The sequence below is a fragment of the Corythoichthys intestinalis genome, chromosome 11 (genome assembly GCF_030265065.1).
Source record: "Corythoichthys intestinalis isolate RoL2023-P3 chromosome 11, ASM3026506v1, whole genome shotgun sequence".
Taxonomy (NCBI): domain Eukaryota; kingdom Metazoa; phylum Chordata; class Actinopteri; order Syngnathiformes; family Syngnathidae; genus Corythoichthys; species Corythoichthys intestinalis.
The window spans coordinates 17,928,507-17,941,844 of NC_080405.1; positions in this window are offsets into that span (position 1 = coordinate 17,928,507).

Genomic DNA, 13,338 nt, shown 5'->3' on the forward strand with positions numbered 1-13,338 from the left:
CAGGCGTACGGCGATACGGCACTCCTTCTTGCCCACGTGGCTCGCTTGGGCATCAGGGTGAATTTGGGGAAGTCGTGTCTGGTTCCTTCCCAGCAGGCGACCTTCCTCGGGGTGTCTCTGGACTCGGTGGCCATGTTGGCTCGACCGTCGTCCCGTCGGGTGGAGGCCGCTCTTCACCTCCTCTCGCATTTTCTGGTGGGTCAGGTGCGTCCGTATCTGACCTTTCTGCGTCTTTTGGGCGTGCTGACGTCCCTGACCGCGGTCGTGCCCCTTGGTCTTCTCTTCTTGCGCCCCCTGCAGCGGTGGCTGAATGGCTTTCGCCTGGACGCCAGGCGGCACCGGCGACGGTTACTGAGAGTCTCCGGCCGGTGCGCGGTGGCCTTGGCACCGTGGAGGAACGGGGCTTTCTTGTTGGAGGGCGTTCCATTGGGGGTTGCCCCAGTCCGTCGCGAGGTGGTCACTACAGACGCCAGTCGCTTGGGATGGGGTGCTGTCTGGCAGCGCAGGGCTGCTCGGGGCAGCTGGTCTCTGCGGGACCACGCTGTCCACATCAACGTCCTGGAGCTGCGTGCGGTTCACATGGCTCTCCGGCACTTTTACCCTTTCCTACGGGGAAGGCACGTGCTGGTGCGTTCAGTCAACGCTGCTGCCGTGTATCACATCAACCACCAGGGGGGCACGAGGTCCGCTCATCTCTTGGAGGCCTCCCGCCGTCTTCTTGTGTGGGCGGCCCCTCGTCTTGCGAGTCTGCGGGCCGCCTATCTTCCCGGCCAGTTGAACCGTCTGGCGGACTCCTTGTCCCGCCGTCGCCTCCCGCCGGGGGAGTGGCGCCTCCATCCCGAGGTGGTGCGCGCGATTTGGGGAGTTTTCGGCCAAGCCGAGGTGGACCTCTTCGCCTCCCAGGAGTCGGCCCATTGCCCTCTCTGGTTTTCCCTGGGGGAGCGCTCCAGCCCTCTCGGTCAGGACGCGCTGGCCCACCCCTGGCCGAGGGTCCTGCTCTACGCCTTCCCGCCGCTCCCTCTGATCTGGCTGACGCTTCGGAGGGTGTTTTTGGAGGGGCACTCGTTGCTGCTGGTGGCCCCCTTTTGGCCGGCTCGCCTATGGTTTCCCCTGCTGCGCAGCCTGTGTGTCGGCGAGCCTTGGTGCCTCCCCGAGAGGCGGGATCTACTGTCCCAGTTGGGGGGCCAGTTATGGAATCCGGATCCTCGCCGTCTCCGCCTGCACGTCTGGCCGCTGAGGGGACCGACTCGCTGTTTGACGCCTGCTCGGGTTCAGTCAGGCGGACGCTTTTGAACGCCCGGGCGCCCTCCACCCGGCTGCAGTATGCTGGCCGGTGGAGGTTGTTTGTGAAGTGGTGCGGGGACCGTGGGGATGACCCGGTGAGTTGTTGTGTCCCCACTGTTCTGGACTTCTTACAGTCCCTCCTTGATATGGGTCGCTCTCCGTCCACCCTCAAGGTCTACGTCGCCACCATCTCTGCTCATCACGCCAAGGTCTCTGGTGGATCTGTGGGGAACCACGGCGTGGTCTCTACATTCCTCAAGGGGGCTCTGAGGCTCCACCCCCGCAGGTATCCTCGCGCCCCGGTCTTGGATCTGCAGTTGGTGCTTGACAGCTTGTGCCGCCCCCGCTTCGAGCCTCTGGATGCGGCCGGGCCTCAGTGGGTCGCCCGCAAGGCGGCGTTCCTGCTGGCCGTTGCCTCTGCTAAGCGGGTTGGCGAACTGCACGCACTCTCGGTTAGCCCGTCGTGCATTTTTTGGCACCCCAAGGGTTCAGGTGTCACACTGTGGCCTAACGTTGCGTTTATGCCCAAGGTGTTGGCTGGCTCCCGTTGCAATCGTCCCTTACGCCTTGCTCGTTACCGCCCCCCGCCTGGGGAGGGTGGGAGCAGACTGGAGCTGTTGTGCCCGGTGAGGGCCCTGAGGCTTTATGTGGACTCTACGGCAAGTTTTCGTAGGTCGTCCCAACTTTTTGTCTGCTACGGGGCACATGGTCGGGGCTCTGCCCTCTCCAAGCAGCGCCTCTCTCATTGGGTCGTTGACACTATTTCTTACTCCTATCAGATGGCTTGTCGCCCCCTGCCGTCGGGTGTGCGCTGTCACTCTACCAGGGGCGTTGCCACATCCTGGGCTGCCCTGAAAGGGGTGCCTCTGGAGGACATCTGTGCTGCCACCTCATGGTCGGCGCCTGGCACCTTCTTCAGGTTCTACTGTTTGGACGTCACCTCTCCCCACCCGCTGGGTGCGGTCTTCGGATCGGAGGGGACTTCCCTGTGAGGTTTGTGTCTGTTTCTTCGTGACCCCGCTGGTATTGGTCATTCAGTGCTTTCAGCACCGCCTCTGGCGGTTAGCAGGGATGAAATAGAACGAAAGTTACGTATGTAACTACGGTTCTATGAATCCCGAATGACCGCCAGAGCGTTCCGTCACTCAGAATCCTCGTGCCACACGCGAGAAGGTTCTGTAAGGGCTGGTACTAGGTTGACGCCGGAACTTATACCCCGGCAGGGGGTCAACCTGGGGTCACAGGTGACTTTTTTGGTATTAATACTCGCACTGCGCATGCGCGAAGGGATCATTCAGTGCTTTCAGCACCGCCTCTGGCGGTCATTCGGGATTCATAGAACCGTAGTTACATACGTAACTTTCGTTTTAAGTAATCAGCCTTTGACACCTTTCAGCTGTTTATGCCTGCTGAAATGAGGCTGTCAGAAGGAGCCAAGTCAGTTGGACACACAGAGCGAGGGGGTTAGCTGGCTCAAGGCATATTTTCTGTTGACCTTTGTTTCACTGCTGCGCGTTATTGTTTAGTTCTGTTTATTTGATTTAGAAACCACAAGTAGTATTGTTTGAATTTTGAGTTGGAATAAACACCTTACACTTTACGTTCAGTTTATGTTGAATGATTCAACGAGTCAAGAAACCCAGAGCCTTCTAAGCCTCTCGGTGGCTATTTGTCAAAAAATAGTCTCCACAGACATATTGTTCTATCAAACACAACAGTTCTTTTGACTTAAAATACGGCAGTTTATTTTAGAGAGGTGTGCAAGAGCAGAAACTGCCTTTTCAGTCTTATCTGTGTTTTCCGCCATATAAATGTGAGTCATAGTATAACATTATAGAGTTAATATCTTTGAAAAAAAATTGTCTCTTCGTCACCCCTGCAAAATTGACTAGAACATGAAGCTATTAGTGGGGAAAAAAATACTGTACATTTCCGTTTGACTCATCTATGCATAAGGGGTTTGGTCCATTTGAATGGATCTGTTAGTGCTGTCTTTGTGACCTCTGCTCAATCTTTCTTTCCAACAATGAATTTGAATTTCTCATGATAAGAACATGCTAAGGGGAAACTTGCTTTCCTAAGTAAAATACTTGTTGTGCAATACAACATGTCAACAACACTGAAACAAATACATACGAAGTTAAGGGTGGTGCCGGTGTGAGGCATTGCCTCCCTGGTGGCCGAAAATGTCATTGCATGTAATTGACTTTACTATGTATGAATTTAAAATCAAGACATACCGGTAAAATGTTGTCTATAAAAGTTGTAAACCATGTGTCAATTAGCATAGTTAACAGCCAAGAAACTACTGAAAGTCAGTTGACTGTCAGTAAGGGCTAATTTATGCTACTGCGATCCGTTGACGGCGAAGCAACAGCGTAGACCCTACGCCGTCATTGAGCATTCGAAGTTCTGCGTCAAGGGAACGTGCTTTAAAAAAAAAAAAAAAAAAAAGGGAACGTGCTCCTCAGTAATTCACCGCCATGCCACAAGACGGGTGTGCGGTTTTGGGGTACTCTTGTCAAATTCTCGGGTCATCGACAGGAATGGCAACGGCAACGGAACGTGTGAATTTGAGCTGCAGCTAATCATATTGAACAAGAAATGTTGCTAACACAAATGTTGAGGTGTAGTCAACACGTTTGCGAAGGTGTTTGAACGTTTGAAAATGGTGGTGATGTTGTGCTAAACCGGAATCAAAGTTCTGAGTGGACCAATCACAGTCCTTTGACGTTCACATCATGACGCGTCACGTCAGGCTACGGCTTAGGGTCCGAATCGGGTCTGTGTTAACCGTGTAGGTCCGGCATCACAGCAAGGCAGAAGTGTAAATCAGCCTTAAACATATGACACATCTATTTTGGGTGACCACTCTTATTGGGCTATAGCATATCAACTTCCTAGTGTGCCAGATGTATCAACCTGAGTAGAGCACTCACCATACAGCCATCTTTCCAATAAGATATTCACTGTCTCAACATTTACTACCCAAAAACTACTATCTAACAGACCAAATTCGTGATAAGATTGCATGCTTTTCTTAATTCTTTTCTACTATCAATAGTAATAGAGTTGCACCTGCCAGCACTGTGAACAAGTGGTTAGTACAACTGCACAGTTCTGAAGCTGGGGTTTTATATTCGGGCACTAGCCTAAGATGCCTGGGTTTTGCATGTTCTTGCCATGCTCATGCTCTAGCTGGATACCCTTTGTTGGATGACTACTTCGGAAAAGCCTGAGGTAGAAAACGAGCAGCATTGAATTGGGAAATATAGACAGTTAAGTATAAGTAAACCATTGCTTGGGAATCTTCCTTTTTCCATCACTCCACAACGTATCGAACAGTATGTGTTGGAATTTGCGGCGAGAAAGTAAGTAACAGAAATTTGCAAGCTGCATGTATATCAAATGCTGTAATTCGGCAATGAGGAAATTAGAGACAGCTCTTTTAAACCCTTCAGACCTGAGCATGCTGCGAAAGGACAAAATCAATAAATACACTGAATTTAGTTGGTATTGCCACTTTTGGGAAATGATTGGTCGAAACGTTACCCATGAAAATGGCTGAGACAAAACGCAACTTCAAAAAGGTGCAAAGGTAAGTGCTCATTTCTCATTTCTCATTAAAAACAATGTAACATTAACATTTAAAATAACAAATAACAGCACGAAATATCCCCAAGTAGAAAAATTGCACCTTGTTCTGGTATTTGAGTAGGATGAAAATCAGCGAAGATTTTTTTTTTTTGCCCAGCAGAAAAAATGCAGGTCTGAAGGGGTTGAATTACAAACTGTGTTTGTTTATGATCGTGCAGACAAAGCATTACGCAGCACTCAAATAGCGAGCTCCTTCCTAGATTAGCCACGAGCCTGTTGCTGTTTGAATGACAGGTGCGTCTCAGTTGCCAGGGAGTAATAATCAATCAGATTTCATGAAAATAAAAAATGCCGCTAACGCTCTGATTCACCATGGGCACGGCTCTCTGCACCATGGGGGATCTTTAATTAGCCAATTAAAGACCACCAAGAAGTCAGATATTAGCCATAAATTCAATAACATACAGTAATCATACAAAATCATCAGTCTCTGTTAAAATTTATGAAAAAACCCGTGATAAACCCAATTTGAAATGGCTTAATAAATTAATTATTTGAAAGTAAGTGCTACGCATGCGTGCTGAACAGATACTTTAATATCTTTGAATTATTGAATTTATGTTGTGTTGTCTACACTTTTCCTCTAAAACTGGGTGGTGGCACCTTAGCAGGCCCCATCTTTAACCGCTACTGTTGGTGATGAGTTCAGTATATACTTCACCTCTGCCCCAATGTTAGCTGAGATTTGCTCCTTGAATATGATGAATTTTACGCTGTGTTGCTCAACCAATAAGCGATGATTGTAAGCACAAAGGTGGGATGGCACATACAGTGAGGAAAATAAGTATTTGAACACCCTGCGATTTTTCAAGTTCTATAACCCTGTCCAGTCTTGTAGGGGTCTAAATTCTGTCCCTGGTGTGTTTGGACAGCTCTTTTGTCTTGACCATGTTAGGAATTGGAGTCTTCCTGATTGAATGGGGTAGACAGGTGTTTATATGCAGCTAACAGCCTCAAACAGGTCAAAAAGTAAGACTCAAAAAGTCCACCTCCATTCCACATTTTCGTTGGACTTTTTAAATGTAACAAACAGGTCTTTGAGGCTCACAGTTCTAGCTAATTGACAGGTGTTCAAATACTTATTTGCAGCAGTATAATACTAATAAATTGTTTAAAAAATGATACACTGTGATTTCTGGATGTTTCTTTTCTTTAGATTGTCTCACATTGTCACAGTGGACAAGAACCTGCCATGAAAATTTTAAACCCGGCCATCATTTCGAGGTGGGAGAACTTGCAAAATCGCAGGGTGTTCAAATACTTATTTTCCTCACTGTATTATGCTTCAGCCAAGGTGTCAGCAGGACTGCCGCAGCCTTATGAAGATGCAGATAGTCACGTGCTTACAACAATTAACAAGGGGATCAATTTTCATTATTTCTTCCACCTTCAAACAACGTGTAAAAAAGAAATCACAGGAATAGCGGAGGTGTGTTGAAATGGTGCAGGTAAAATGATCTTGTGGTAAATAGCACGAGGCTTCAACACCCTGGAGCAACTTTTGATTGTTCTTATTGATCGGGCTTGGATTCAGAGCCTTCGCACTAATAGGAATGGCTGGGAAGGAGGAATGAGTGTGAATGTGGTGAATTAATACAAGTGTTTTTTTTTTTTTTTCTTTTTTTTTTTTCTTTTTTAAATGCATGAAAACCAACATGCATTGTGAAAAGGTGTCTGGAGAAGAAACAAAACAATTTCTTACATTTCCTTATGAAATTCAGGACATTCTACAAGAGGGTAAATAAGCAATGTCAAATATTTACAGTAGACAAGTGCTTCGTCTACAAGTGTGTTTATGATTAAACCTGCCATAGACAATATTTAAGCTTTCACGTGTTAATCACAGAATTTTTGTATGGTACAATTCCAACAAAATGCATTTGCCCCCTTCATTACCTTGCAGATAATCAGAACTTGTAGATCTCTAATACCAATTCACAAAACACCACTTTACGGTAGCTACAGTACTATAAATATGATGAATAAATAAAATCACAGAATGAAGGAAAACTTTACAATCTATATTTACTGGATAGTCACATACAGACTCTATTTAAAGGTACATGAACGAACTGCAACTCAGCTGTTACATTTTTCATAACAGATACAGTACGTTATGTTACGCTAGAGTAGATCTCCCTTATGAAAAATGCAAGAAAAACACTACTGTTCAAAGGAGGGAAATGAGGAGGAAAACAATACATAAAAATGTAAGCCTTGTGATAATCACAATCATTCTTAATCAATCAATCTAGCCTTTATTAATACAAAATATTAAAAAAAAAAAAAAAAAAAAAAACACAGAGTGCTTTAAAGAACAAACAAATGTCAGGTGCGGGAGGACGAGCAGGTGAGGAACAAGGGAAGGTGGACCCAAATGCAGAAACAACAAAAGGGCAGGCAAGGCATTCAACAAAACCCCTACAAAGATGACAAGGGGAACTCTTTAACAACATAGTAAACGAAAATATTTCGCAGCTAAACAAGGCAGGTTGGGGGCACAGAAACATATTACTGTGTGACATGGCAAAAACCAGACGTTTACATTCACAATGAACTGGCAGGTACTAACCTGAAACGGGTAACTGTCAGCAGTGAGCACAAAATGCATAGAGAAAGATGATAGGTCACACAACACAAGGAGCAGGCGATAAATGATAACATGAATTGGTAGGCACAAGGACAAGATACACAGAGGACAGACCAGAATGAAACCAAACCAAAACACAAACAAGACCAGGAAACAACTCAGAATGAGAATGAACCCAACACACGATAGAAAACCCAGAACATGCAATAAAAGACAGAAATGAATCTCTTCCAACCACGTAGCCTCAGTTTTAGTTAAAGTCCGATCCTTTAATGTTATTTCTGTTTGTGCATCTTGTGCCTGCGCAATCGGAATAAAAATATGTTATAAAATCAAATAACAATGACAGATTAATGTCATTCATAGACTTCACTATCAGTGTCAGTTCAAATATTTTTAGAACCAAAGTCGCTAGTAACTGAAATCAAAAACAGGTACCTCTCTTAGAAATATATGAGTCGCCATGAGCAGCGGCATCAAAAAAGAAATCAAACATGTTCCCTAATAAAGTCCCGATTAATTATGTTTTATATAAGTATAACAAAACTTAAAATGGCTATAAAATTCTCAGATTTTACGCTAAATCATGCACAAAAAAAATCACCAAATGTAAAGGTAATCACCTATATTTTCAGGATCAATAGCAATATTTAACATATCATAGAGGATTTTTCCCGATATTGACCCGATATTGATTTTTTTTTTTTTTTTTTTGTGCAATGTTGACATAAGTTGTCAAAGCTAATAAATCAGTCAATTTTCACATCATAAACTTAAAACTTGAGTAAAGCATGCAGAATCATCTTAATTTAACTCAACAAAAGCAAATTTTGCATTTTTTATATAAAATCTCCGACGTCACTATTGCCTCAGCGCGTCCTGACGGCTATCTGGCCCCTCGTCGTTTTAAGATTGAAATGTTACATAAAATAAAACACTTAAAAGCCGGGTTTTTTTGTATGGACGCAGAAATGTGTAAGTTCCTAGTTTTTATCATTACCTGATTATTTGAATGTAAAGTTAAGCTACTGTGTGAGGATACAAAATCCAACGTGGCAGCCATCACAAAACAAAGAGCTTTTAAGTTGAAAATTCGTAAATCCTAGAATTTCTATAGATATGACTGTAAAACAGTCTAGATTCTTGGTTAAAAGCAAAAAAACGGGCAGTAATCCTTCATTTTACGTAAATAGTTCAAGCTAAAGTTACATTCATTTTTTTCCATTGATTTAATTTTTTCACAACATTTCAAAGTGCTTGTATGGTGCTATTTTATATAATAATTACCTTGAATCCTCGACCAAATCACTCTTGTGACATTCCTGCCTGTTTGTATGCACTAAAACCTTTGTCACGTTTCCTCCTAAATCCAGCGTTAGAACGCAGCGTGTGTTTCAGTTTATCGCCGTGAAAGCTTTCTTGACGCTCTGCCAGGCCTGGCCCCCTATGGGAAGCCGCGGCGCAATTTCTGTAGGAGCTGTCTCGTCAGCTGATAGTTAAGTCAATGTGTCATTGTACGCACTCACCTGTTGCTTCCAGCACCTGTGCCTTCCCCTTAAAAGCGGGGCATTCAAGTGCTTCTGGGTACCCTCTCGTTGCTCTCTGGGATGAACTACTAAATATTATTTGAACCAGGCATGAAGAACACAGGCCAGAATATGGTTTGATATCATCCTCTCATTTTAATTCAGTTTAAACCATTGCTTTGAAAAACGGTGTAAAGTTGTTCTTGAGGTGTATAAATCACAGTATAAATAATGGCATCGCTAAAAGAAAAAACCCAAAGCAGCTCACCTTCAATTTTATTCTTGAAACCTTAGGCACATGTGGTAACCACCAGTTTCCCAATGAACAGCATGTTCAATTACATATAATATACAGTACTGTACATCAAAATTATGAACAGAATCGGTGACAAAGGGCAGCCTTGGCGGAGTCCAACCCTCACTGGGAACGAATTCGACTTACTGCCGGCAATGCGAACCAAACTCTGACACAGGTCGTACAGGGATCGAACAGCCCTTACCAAGGGGCTTGGTACCGTGTACTCCCGGAGCACCCCCCACAGGACTCCCCGAGGCACACGGTCGAACACCTTCTCCAGATCCACAAAACACATGTAGACTGGTTGGGCGAACTCCCATGTACCCTCGAGGACCCTGCCGAGGGTGTACAGCTGGTCCACTGTTCCACGGCCGGGACGAAAACTACCCTGCTCCTCCTGAATCTGACATTCGACTTCCCGACGGACGCTCCTTTCCAAAACCCCTGAATAGACTTTACAGGGGAGGCTGAGGAGTGTAATCCCTCTATAATTGGAACATACCCTCCGGTCCCCCTTCTTAAAAAGGGGAACCACCACCCCGGTCTGCCAATCCAGAGGCACTGTCCCCGATGTCCACGCGATTTTGTAAAGGCGTGTCAGCCACGACAGCCCCACAACATCCAGAGCCTTTAGGAACTCCGGGCGAATCTCATTGACCCCCGGGGCCTTACCACCAAGGAGTTTCCAACCGCCTCAGTGACTTCAACCCCAGAGATCGGAGAGCCCACCTCGGAGTCCCCAGACTCGTGTCCAGGGGTTAATTTGTGCCGGATCATGCCGGAACATGTTCCGGTACCTCTTGATTTTGGACTCCACGTGTTCCGGGACTTATGCAGTCTGTTCCAGAGCCTTTTGAGAGTAGGTTTTAATGATTATATTATGCCAGACGCCATGGAAGAGAATGTGAGGCAATTAACTCATCATTGTCACTTGCAACGCTACCACCCTCTATATTAAATAACGCCACGAATCCATGCGCAGTGCGCTTTGCCGAACGGAGCACATATTACATAACACTGGAAACCACCAATCTAAAGTCATGGTTGCCCGAACTTTTCATCCAGCATTTGGGCTGAACAGAAAACAGTCGCTTTAAATTGTAACGCTTGCTAAGTGAAAGCTTGGCAGCAAAAATAACACAGGAACCTTGACGCTTTTTACCCCCTCATTTTATTCTTCTTTCCGCCACGCTAATGCAAAACAAACAACAAGTCACTGGCGGTCGGCTATGCAGTCCACCAATCGGAACGTCGCGCAGGCGCACCAATAGGAGCCCCGCGTTGATGCAAAAATAACGTGCCGATGACAGCCCTGGTTATGCTACAATATAAAAATGTTTTTAAAAAATGTCCAGTCATCCATCCATCTTCTTCCGCTTGCTCCGGGGTGGGGTCGCGGGGATAAAATAATAAGATGCATCGATTCATTTACAGAACATATCACAAGAATTGCATGTTGTTTCCAATCTGCACTTTGGGTTAGCGGTGCTTTCAACTCTGTACCATAATTAAAGCCAACACCGCGCTTCCTTTCTCTCCCCCATAAGCTAACCCACTTCTACACCAAATTGGCAATGCCGGTGTTCTGACAAATTTTGCAACCCATCAAAAATTGCTACCTTGCGGTTTTGCGCATGCGCGTAACGTTAAAAATGGCCGCGAATGCAGCGATTCCAAAGTAAACACTACAAACTTTCTTTAAAGAAAGGAATATTTACTTAAGTTTGGTCATGTAAAGACATGTACAAAAGTTCTCAGACACATCCTACCATGTAAGCTGCACACAGCAACTGCACCCCGCGCTCTCACTGTTAATGACTTCGCCGTGTCGTTAAGTATTAATTTACGCCATTTTCGTGTTGCACGTGTATGTTTATGATGTATCTAGTTTAGTTAGCACCTTTGGATAACATTGAGAGTCCAACTGAATGTAAAAGAGGGCATTTTCAGCTCCACAAAAGCTTTGGGAGCAAAATTTTATAAGGGAGAAAATTTTGACAGAACACCGGTCACACTGAAACGACAAGGGACAGCGGCCCCTTGGAGATGCTGGTAACAATGTTGTTTATAAAAATGTAACGTCATTTGAAAGAGTCAGAGATTTGTTGATACGCTTAAAAGCTGCACCAACAAATCAGCCCTTGACATAAATTAGAAAAAACTTTAGGATCAAACGGTATTTCAACATGCCTAAAAGAAAGACAAATGAGTCAGAAAAGCAACAATGACAACAAGGAATGTTTTGGACAACTAAATATGGTAAGCTAAATAGGCTGCTGTGCCAAGTGGTAGTTCATTTAGTTAGCTTCTGCACCTGGGGGTTCACCAAGGCCCCCGCCTTTGGCTGCCGCCCAACTCCCTACGCAGCCGAACCCTTTGGCCCATCCCACAGGTAGTGAGCCTATGGGAAGAGGAACCCAAGTTGCCTTTTCGGGCTATGCCCCACCGGGCCCCATGGGGACAGCCCCGGCCACCAGACGCTCGCCAGTGGGGGGGTCCCTGGTAACCCGCGTCCAGGCAAGGGAATCCTGAGTCCATTTGTTTCATTCATCATAAGGGGTCATTTTGAGCCATGCTTTGTCTGGCCCCTCACAGATTGTCACAGATTATTTGAAAAACTAATTTAAATTACTGATTAAAATAAATTACTGACTAAGGCTCAAAAAAGTAATCTAATGACTTTACTGATTACTTTATTATCAAAGTAACTAAGTTACTTTAAAAGTGATTCCTTGGTTACGTTTACCATTTTTCTCCCCATTGAAAGGGCGACAAATTTCACTTATACCTACCTGTGAAGTGAAAACCTTTTCAGGTGTCTGCATCTTGAAGCTCATTGAGGGAGTGGGAGGAAAAGGTGGATACTTTGAAGAAAGTAGAATATAAAACCTGTTTTCAGTTATTTCCCGTTGTTTGCCAAGTACATAATTCCACATGTTCATTCATAGTTTTGTTATCTTCAGTGAGAATTTACAATGTAAATAGTGAAAATATAGAAAACGCACAAATGATGATGTGTGTCAAAACTTTTGGCCTGTACTGTATATATATATATTTACTAAGGGTGTAACAGTACATGTATTTGTATTGAACCGTTTCGGTACGTGGTCCTCGGTTCGGTACGGGGACGTACCGAACAAGTTTCTGACAGAAAGTGCTGTTATATTTAGCGCGTTAACAGGCGGTAAATATTTTTTTTGAATTAATCACATTAAAATATTTGACACATTTACGCAAGCGCGGAATGCCCGCTCATGCTTCCCATAATCCCACTGTTACGTCCCACATACGGCTGCTAAGGGCGTAACATAAAACGATCCACGCACACAAGTTGCAAGTGGACACAAATTTATTCACACAAGTCGAACTCGCAATGAACAAAATATACAAAACGCGGAAGAAGCTGGCTTCAGCATAAGCCCAGGCCAAAACAATAAACAAAATGAAACTACACTTGAACCCCACCCGCTAAGTAAACCCTGATCGTAATAAAGAAAAAACAATACAGCCACTACCCTGGCTTCTCCACTAAACAAAACGGGTTGAACGAAAACGGCAGTTTACCTCTACTGCTGCGGTGCTCTTATTTACAGTAGTGAACAAAAACGATCCAATAACGAATGAACACGAAATACCTCACCGAAAAGCGGGAGTGTAACAAAATAGCGATCAAATGCACAGGTGAATGAATGGCGAGCAAACAGCTGGCGAGAAGGTACGCGGCACGTGTGCTGTCAAATGCGAAGTTGCGAACTCTGAGTGTTGACTGTAAATTGACGAGCGGTCAGATGACTTTTGTTAACGCTGCCTTTGCTTGGTTAACAAGACTCAGGCACAATACAACACTCACGCAGGTATGCAAGCTCAAACAACGGCCTAATAGTATTACCCAGAGCCGTATTACCATGTATCGGATTAGCTGCCGTAAAGCAAGTGTCGTTATTGCCGCAAATGTAAACAAAGCGCTGTATAATGGATACATG